Raw genomic sequence first — 9860 nt, 5'->3', positions numbered from 1 at the left:
AAATAAACCTGGAGAAGATAAAGGCCATCGAACACATTTCGGACACCTTGGAGGATGTAAAGGCGGTACAGCGGCTCACTAGGCGGATAGCTGCTCTCAGCAGATTTATATCAAGGTCCTCAGAGAAGTGTCACAAATTCTTCTCTTTGCTCAAGAAGAAAAATGATTTCAAATGGACACTGGAGTGTCAACAGGCCCTCCGTGATCTCAAAGCATATTTATCTTCACCACCGCTTATGTCCAAACCAAAGGACGGAAAGGTGCTGCTAGTCTATCTGTAGTCTTCGAGGTGGTGTTAAGTGGAGTTCTTGTTCGGGAGGACTAAGGAACGCAATTCCCTAATTATTACATAAGTCGAGTCAAGTTGGGGGACTGAAACTCGGTACCCTTTATTAGAAAGGTTGGTCGTCGCCCTAGTAATGGCTTCGCCTAAGCTTTGGCCTTATTTTTAGTGTCACCCAATTGCCGTGGTTATCACCTTTCCTTTAATAAATATGCTCCCCAAGCCTGAACTCTTAGGGCGATTGGCGAAGTGGGAGCTTGAGTTAAGCGAGTTCGACATTGAGTATATGTCTCGTACGGCAATCAAGTCCCAAGTCCTGGTAGACTTTGTGGCAGATTTTAGTCCAGGCATGGCTCCCCAGGCTCAGAAGGAAACCTCTCTAGTATAGAGGGTTGAGTCCGGGGTATGGACATTATACACAGATGGGGCATCCAATGTAAAAGGTATGGGGCTCGGTGTTGTGCTCCGCACCCCCCTACAAGTGATGTCTTGAGGCAAGCTATTAATAGTGTGCCTCTCACTAACAATGAAGCAGAGTATGAAACTGTGATTGCAGGTCTAGAACTAGCTAGGGGACTCAGAGCAGAAGTCATTGAGGCGAAGTATGATTCCCTCCTGGTGGTAAATCAAGTGCACTGAGTGTTCGAAGCTAAGGAAGAGCAGATGCTAAAGTACTTAAAGAAGGTCCTGAGGTTGCTGGCCCGGTTTCAGGAGTGGACAGTGGTGTACGTTCCCCGCGAGGAGAATGTGAAGGAAGATGCACTGGCCAATTTATGCTCGCCCACAGAGTCAGTAGGCTCAAACTCAGAATCGGTGGTCCAGCTATTGAACTCGGCCTTAGATCAGTCTAGGTATGATGAAGTCAATTCAACAAGCCTCATATGGGATTGGTGGAATGATTTCTTGGACTACATCAATCACGGGAAGCTACCGGAAGACTCAAAGCTTCGAGGGCATTGTGAACAAAGGCGGATCGCTACAGCGCCATTGGTGGTTTGCTTCACCGCATGTATTTTTCCGGCCCGATGGCGAGGTGCATAGGACCTGAGGAGTCGAATTACATCATGAGGGACGAGCATGAGGGGATTTGTGGTAATCATTTTGGTGCGGAGTCGCTCTAAAAGAAACTGCTCTGGGCTGCATATTATTGGCCTCCAATGGAAGAGGATGCCAAGGCGTTCGTTCGAAGGTGTGACAAGTGCCAGTGGCACGCTGAAATGTTGCATTAGCCCGACAAAGTGTTGCACCCGGTTATTTCCCCCTAGCCGTTCATGAATTGGGGGAAGGACATAGTAGGGCCATTACCGGCAGGGCCTTGTCAGGTACGATTCGTACTAATGGTAACAGATTACTTCTCTAAATGGGTCGAGACTACAGCTTACAAAAAGATCAGAGAGAAAGAAGTAATTGATTTCATTTGGAATCACGTAATCTGTTAGTTAAGAATTATGAAGGAAATCACTTGTGATAATGGCCCATAATTTATTGGAGCCAAAGTCACAAGTTTCCTTGAGGAGTTGAGCATCAAAAGGATCACTTCATCCCCTTACCATTCTAGTGGAAATGTCAGGCGGAGTCAACAAACAAGAGCGTTATCCTGAATCTGAAGAAGAAGTTAAAAGCTGCCAAGGGAGCATGGCCTTCTAAGTTGCCGGAGGTGCTATGGGCATATAGAACCACGGCGAAATACAGTACCGGTGAAACTCCTTTCTCCCTGGTGTACAGAGTGGAGGCATTGATCCTGGTAGAAATCGGAGCTCCTAGCCCCCGGTACAATTGGGCACATGAACAGGATAACCTTGAGGTAATGTCAGTTTAGTTGGATCTATTGAAGCAACACAGAGACCTCGTGTACGTTAGGATGATGGCTCAAAAGCAGCGAATGGAGCGATACTATAATCATCGCACCAACCTCCGTCATTTCAAGCTTGGGGACTTGGTGCTACGGAAGGTCACTCAAAGTACTAGAGACGCAAATGTTGGAAAGCTAGGTCTGAACTGGAAAGGTCTGTACAAGGTGATTGGTATTTCTGGAAAAGGCTCGTACAAGCTCAAAGATGTAGACGAAAAGGAAGTCCAAGTAATTGAAATGTAAATTTCCTCAAAAGATAGTATGCCTAGCCGGGGAACTGTGCCGGTGGTGATGCACTATTTTTCCCTTCGTCCGATTTTTATCCCAATTGGATTTTTCTGGTAAGGTTTTTAACGAGGCAGTACTGTTTGGTCGTCGTTAGATTTTCCCAGGGGCATCATTCAATGTCTGGAACCTCATTCTTTGCTTCCAAACATTGGGGGGCTACATATATATAATATGAAGTACACTAATACCGGGGACTGCTCGGGTAAAATGTCTACATGTATTCAAAAGTTTATGGAAATGGAATTTTCTTACTTTGAAATATTCTTTGCCATGTTAAGAAGTTACTTTCCTTGCCATATTAAGCAAAAATTTTAGCCATGTTAAGCGAATTTATATGCCACGACAAGCAGAGTTCGGTAAATTGAAGCAAGTAAACGTTATGCCGAAAACATTTCTGCCAAAACGAATAAGGAGACGCCCTTTTCTTAGCACCAAGACATAAAGGCCCTCTCTTATAACATTTAAAACTTCTAACAGAGAAGGTAAAGTTCGAAAGAAATTCTAAGGACTTGTCCGCACATCGGTTTAAGTATGATTCGGACGAAAACTACTCTGGTAAGGCATTTAAAATTGTTAAAACCCGGATCCTTTAGAAGAAAGGGCTAGTTGCACCCTAAGTCTCCGGAGCAAAATCAAATAGATCAGCTTGATTTTTTAGGTAACGACAATATGTATATATATAAGGGGCTGTAAGAATAAAAGTGTGAAGCAAAATTAAAACTTCATAACATTAAAGGCTCGAAGGCAAAGAAAAAGCAAAGGCAGTTGTTCAAAACAATAAAGAAAAAGAAAGGCATAAAGAGGAATGCAAGCCTCGGAGTAAACAAAGCATGATCACGCAGGCCCGTCCAGATTTTGGGGAATCAAGGAGAAGATGGCTCGCCCTCGTCAGGAGTAGAGGCACTCTTATCCTCGCTATCAGAACTACTGTCATCCGATTTCCTCAGGTTTTCCATAGCAGATTCAGCAGCTGCAAAGTCCACCTCAGCATCTATCAAAGCTTCTTCCAAGTCCAGCATCTTGCCCAAAGCCTCCTGGAAGCATCCCGTCGGGACTTCAAGATTGCAACCTCATGCATTAGGTTGTGTCACGACCCAAACCCATGGACCGTGACGAGTGCCCGACCACTACTGGCCAAGCGCTCCTGTGCTTGCATTTACTTATCACTAATTACCCTGGGCCCATACATAATCTATAACTGAGCTATACTATCTCCTGAACAATCAACACAAGAAACACCGCCTCGAGAACTCAAGGCCAACGCATACATATAAATATAAATACTAAGAGTAGCAGTGCAAGTCGATTAGGCCGCTACATATATTGTACAACAAAACAAGTGCCGACGAGGCTGCATAACATCACGGCTACATATCACCGTCTACAGACCTCTATGGAATAAAGACTGTAGAAAAGACAGTACAAGGCCCCTGTCATACCCATATATCTATATATCAAAACAGCATACCAAAAGGCCCGCACCTCCGGATCAATGGAGCGCACTAACTGCCGCTGAGAGGAGATCTTATTGGTTTGGACCGTCTGGCTGGCTACTTGATCCTGCGGGCATGAACGCAGCGTCCACAAGAAGGGACGTCAGTACGAACAGTGTACTGAGTATGTAAGGCATGAATGATATCATAATAAGAGGCATGAAATATAACATACAGTAAAGAGATAACTTGTACATACAATTGCCTCATAAGGCGGATACCATCCATGCTTAGTTTTTTTTTTTTTTTGAAAAACATTTCTCATACATGTATACATAAAATAGAATTGCTGCGGAACGTGCAGCCCGATCCAAAAGCATATCATTTTGCCGCGGAACGAACGGCCCGACCCATACATATATTATATATATAATAGTGCCGAGGAACGAACGGCCCAATCCATTTAACCATATATCCCGCGTCTGGGATGATATCATAATATACCAACTGATCAGGTGGCTATGCGTATATAACGCCTCACCCTTTTCCCATAACCCCATATATATATATATATATATATATATATATATATATATATATATATATATATGTTATAACATAAATAGCATGCATGAGAGCCCAAAGAACGCTATGACTCTATCAGAGTGACGTAAGGTCGGTAACCTCCGATTATATTATAGAATAATCATCATCGCTATATCTCACATTGAAGGAACAATTATTATAAGGTGAGATCAACAACAATGAATAAAATCGACAAAATCATGAAATAACTCAACATTCTCATAATAACATTGAAATCATAAACTTGGAACCTTTAAACATAAAATCATCATTATCATTGTAATCATCATAGAAACATTCTCATCTTTAATGACCTTCAAGAGAACTAGATCGAGTCGATGTTGATCAAGAAGTTTTGTGAGAACCTTGCCTGGGGGTCCATGATGTGGTAGTCCAAGCTCCCGGAGCATTCAATTATATCATTTGCCATGCTGGCAGATGTTTTTATCAAAGTTCATACTGGTGCAAGGAAGGCGGACATCTTCCGTATTGCTCAGCGAGAATCGGAGCGTCTTCAGGATTTCGTTACCCGATTTCAGAAGGAGTGGATGTTGCTACCTGCCGTACCGGATGAGTGGACAGTCGAAGCTTTTACCAAAGGTATGAATGCTTTGAGTTCGGACGCATCCCGGAGGCTCAAGAAAAGTCTCCTCGAGTTCCAAGCCACAACCAGAGAGGACGTACACAACCGTTATGAATCTAAGATTCGAGTGGAAGATGACTTGCTGGGGGCTTCGTCTTCAGTTTCCTCTACAAAGGAGGACAAAGGTTATAACCCACATTGAAACTCCTCAAAGAATTGTTTCCAGCCGAATCCTCTACCAGAAGCTGCCAATGGTGGGTCCGGTTACAGGTCACTTGAGAAGCTCTGACGAAATAAAAAACATTAACTCCGTGAAGAACGAACAGGGTTTGCAACCCAAGAATAATCAGTTCAATTCTCCGCCGAAGGGATCGGAACATCCCAAGCTTTCAGATTACAGTTTCACCATTAGTTAATCTAATATGGTGGATGTTCTGAAGACTCATCTGCCATCTTGTCCTATGAGGCCGTTGCGATCTGACCTAAATTCAAGGGACCAGACGGTCTGGTACGAATTCCACGGGACTCACGGGCATAAGACCTCCAATTATAGACATCTCCGAAAGGGGGTGGCGAACATGCTTGCCAGAGGGCACTCGGGGAATACTTGAGCGGAAGGGGAAGAAACTCTTACGGTAGAGCCAACCCTGCAGAGAAGAAGGACGCGCCAACTGCTCCTCTGCATGTAATCAACTTGATTTTCGAAGGAGCTATGATAGCGGGGACTAGCTTCACCGCGTCAAATAAGATGAAGATCTTTGTGACACGATAAAAGAGAACTCGAGAGTTTTCGGAGGATGAGGCTATTACCTTCTCTGATGAAGATACAGCGAGTGTCACACTGCCTTATAATGATACCCTTGTCATCACTATACTTATTGGAAATTTTCGGGTCAAGCAAGTCATGGTAGACTCGGGAAGTTCAGCAAATATCTTCCGCTTCAATGTGGTGGAAGAAATGGGAATGTTAGAGAAAATGATACCGGTGGCGCGGACATTGTCAGGCTTCATCATGGCCAGTGAAACTACCAAGGGCAAAATTGACTTACCCATAGAAGTAGGAGGGGTCACGAAGTTGACAAAAGTTAACGTGATCAGCGGTGACATGCAGTACAATGCTATTTTTGGGAGACCTTGGGTCCACGACATAAAAGGTGTCCCCTCAACTCTCCACCTGCTGCTTAAATTCCCTACTCTGGACGGGATCAGACAGATCTGGGGTGAGCAATCAGCAAATGACAAGTTCATTGTAGAAAAGCATGTAACAACGGGGGCTAGAACGAGTCAGTCTTATAGCAATTATAGAGCTCGGTAGCCGTCTCGAACGAAGACCAAAAGATATTAGTGGAGAGTAACAATGACGAAAAGCCTGAGGAGGTCGAGGACGATTATGGGGTCCTGAGATATTTTTAACTGCCGAACGAATTAGATGCCACCAAATGCACTGCTGAGGAGTTAGAGCAGATTACTTTGCATCTAGAACTTTCAAAGCGAAAGGAATACCTGGGCACGGGGTTAATCCCGAATCTCAGGGAAGCCATACTTGTTTATTTAAGCGATAACAATGATTGTTTTGCTTGGTCCTCATAAGAATATGACATGTATCCCATCGGACGTAGCAACTCACAAACTTGGAATGGATCTTAGCTTCCCACCGGTTCGTCAAAAGAAGCGACCCATAACGGAAGTTGCTCGCCTTTTAAACATCGGGTCCATTCGGGAAATCAAGTACCTGGATTGGCTCGCTAATGTAGTGGTAGTTCTAGAAAAAAAATAACAAGTTTAGAATGTGTATAGATTTTAAAGATTTAAAGAAAGCATTTCCGAAGGATTCATTCCCGTTGTCGAGTATCGATCAGATGATCGATGCTACAGCCGGACATGAAGTGATGAGTTTCCTCAATGCTTACTCCGGCTATAACCAGATGAGGATGCACTCAGAGAATCAAGAGAAAATTTTCTTCATAACTAATTTCGGAACATACTATTATAATGTAATTCCTTTTGGGTTAAAAAATACTGAAGCCACTTATCAAAGGCTCGTAATAAGATGTTTGAACAACAAGTAGGAAGAACCATGGAGGTATACATAGATGATATGTTAGTCAAAAGTCTCCATGTAAGGGACCATATTACTCATTTGCAGTACACATTTTCCATATTGAGGCAACACAATATGAAGCTGAACCCTGAGAAGTGCATATCCGGGGTCGGATCCGGTAAGTTCTTGGGATTCCTTGTCTCCCGAAGGGGAATTGAAATAAACCTGGAGAAGATAAAGGCCATCGAACACATTTCGGACAACTTGGAGGATGTAAAGGCGGTACAGCGGCTCACTAGGCGGATAGCTACTCTCAGCAGATTTATATCAAGGTCCTCAGAGAAGTGTCACAAATTCTTCTCTTTGCTCAAGAAGAAAAATGATTTCAAATGGACACTGGAGTGTCAACAGGCCCTCCGTGATCTCAAAAAATATTTATCTTCACCACCGCTTATGTCCAAACCAAAGGACGTAAAGGTGCTACTAGTCTATCTGCAGTCTTCGAGGTGGCGTTAAGTGTAGTTCTTGTTCGGGAGGACAAAGGAACGCAATTCCCTAATTATTACATAAGTCGAGTCAAGTTGGGGGCTGAAACTCGGTACCCTTTATTAGAAAGGTTGGTCGTCGCCCTAGTAATGGCTTCGCCTAAGCTTTGGCCTTATTTTTAGTGTCACCCAATTGTCGTGGTTACCACCTTTCCTTTAAGAAATATGCTCCCCAAGCCTGAACTCTCAGGGCGATTGGCGAAGTGGGAGCTTGAGTTAAGCGAGTTCGACATTGAGTATATGTCTCGTACGGCAATCAAGTCCTAAGTCCTGGTAGACTTTGTGGCGGATTTTAGTCCAGGCATGGCTCCCCAGGCTCAGAAGGAAACCTCTCTAGTACAGACGGTTGAGTCCGGGGTATGGACATTATACACAGATGGGGCATCCAATGTAAAAGGTATGGGGCTCGGTGTTGTGCTCCGCACCCCCCTACAGGTGATGTCTTGAGGCAAGCTATTAATAGTGTGCTTCTCACTAACAATGAAGCAGAGTATGAAGCTTTGATTGCAGGTCTAGAACTAGCTAGGGGACTCAGAGCAGAAGTCATTGAGGCGAAGTATGATTCCCTCCTGGTGGTAAATCAAGTGCACTGAGTGTTCGAAGCTAAGGAAGAGCAGATGCTAAAGTACTTAAAGAAGGTCCTGAGGTTGCTGGCCCGGTTTCAGGAGTGGACAGTGGTGTACGTTCCCCGCGAGGAGAATGTGAAGGAAGATGCACTGGCCAATTTATGCTCGCCCACGGAGTCAGTAGGATCAAACTCATAATCTGTGGTCCAGCTATTGAACTCGGCCTTAGATCAGTCTGGGTATGATGAAGTCAATTCAACAAGCCTCATATGGGATTGGTGGAATGATTTCTTGGACTACATCAATCACGGGAAGCTACCGGAAGACTCAAAGCTTCGAGGGCATTGTGAACAAAGGCGGATCGCTACAGCGTCACTGGTGGTTTGCTTCACCGCAGGTATTTTTCCAGCCCGATGGCGAGGTGTATAGGACCTGAGGAGTCGAATTACATCATGAGGGACGAGCATGAGGGGATCTGTGGTAATCATTTTGGTGCGGAGTCGCTCTAAAAGAAACTGCTCTGGGCTGCATATTATTGGCCTCCAATGGAAGAGGATGCCAAGGCGTTCGTTCGAAGGTGTGACAAGTGCCAGCGGTACGCTTAAATGTTGCATTAGCCCGACAAAGTGTTGCACCCGGTTATTTCCCTCTAGCCGTTCATGAATTGGGGGAAGGACATAGTAGGGCCATTACCGACAGGGCCTGGTCAGGTACGATTCGTACTAATGGTAACAGATTACTTCTCTAAATGGGTCGAGACTACAGCTTACAAGACGATCAGAGAGAAAGAAGTAATTGATTTCATTTGGAATCACGTAATCTGTTAGTTCGGAATTATGAAGGAAATCACTTGTGATAATGGCCCATAATTTATTGGAGCCAAAGTCACACGTTTCCTTGAGGAGTTGAGCATCAAAAGGATCACTTCATCCCCTTACCATCCTAGTGGAAATGTCAGGCGGAGTCAACAAACAAGAGCGTTATCCTGAATCTGAAGAATAAGTTAGAAGCTACCAAGGGAGCATGGCCTTCTAAGTTGCCGGAGGTGCTATGGGCATATAGAACCACGACGAAATACAGTACCGGTGAAACTCCTTTCTCCCTGGTGTACAGAGTGGAGGCATTGATCCTGGTAGAAATCGGAGCTCCTAGCCCCCAGTACAATTGGGCACATGAACAGGATAACCTTGAGGTAATGTCAGTTTAGCTGGATCTATTGAAGCAACACAGAGACCTCGCGTACGTTCGGATGATGGATCAAAATCAGCAAATGGAGCGATACTATAATCATCGCACCAACCTCCGTCATTTCAAGCTTGGGGACTTGGTGCTACGGAAGGTCACTCAAAGTACTAGAGACGCAAATGTTGGAAAGCTAGGTCTGAACTGGGAAGGTTTGTACAAGGTGATTGGTATTTCTGGAAAAGGCTCGTACAAGCTCGAAGATGCAGACGAAAAGGAAGTCCAAGTAATTGAAATGTAAATTTCCTCAAAAGATAGTATGCCTAGCCGGGGAACTATGCCGGTGGTGATGCACTCTTTTTCCCTTCGTCCGATTTTTATCCCAATTGGATTTTTCTGGTAAGGTTTTTAACGAAGCAGTACTGTTTAGTCGTCGTTAGATTTTCCCGGGGGCATCATTCAATGTCTGGAACCTCATTCTTTGCTTCCAAACATTGGGGGG

This window comes from Lycium barbarum, chromosome 2, assembly GCF_019175385.1.
Source record: "Lycium barbarum isolate Lr01 chromosome 2, ASM1917538v2, whole genome shotgun sequence".
NCBI classification, from domain to species: Eukaryota; Viridiplantae; Streptophyta; class Magnoliopsida; order Solanales; family Solanaceae; genus Lycium; species Lycium barbarum.
The sequence above is the reverse complement of the archived record's forward strand: the minus strand, read 5'-3'. Positions refer to the sequence as shown.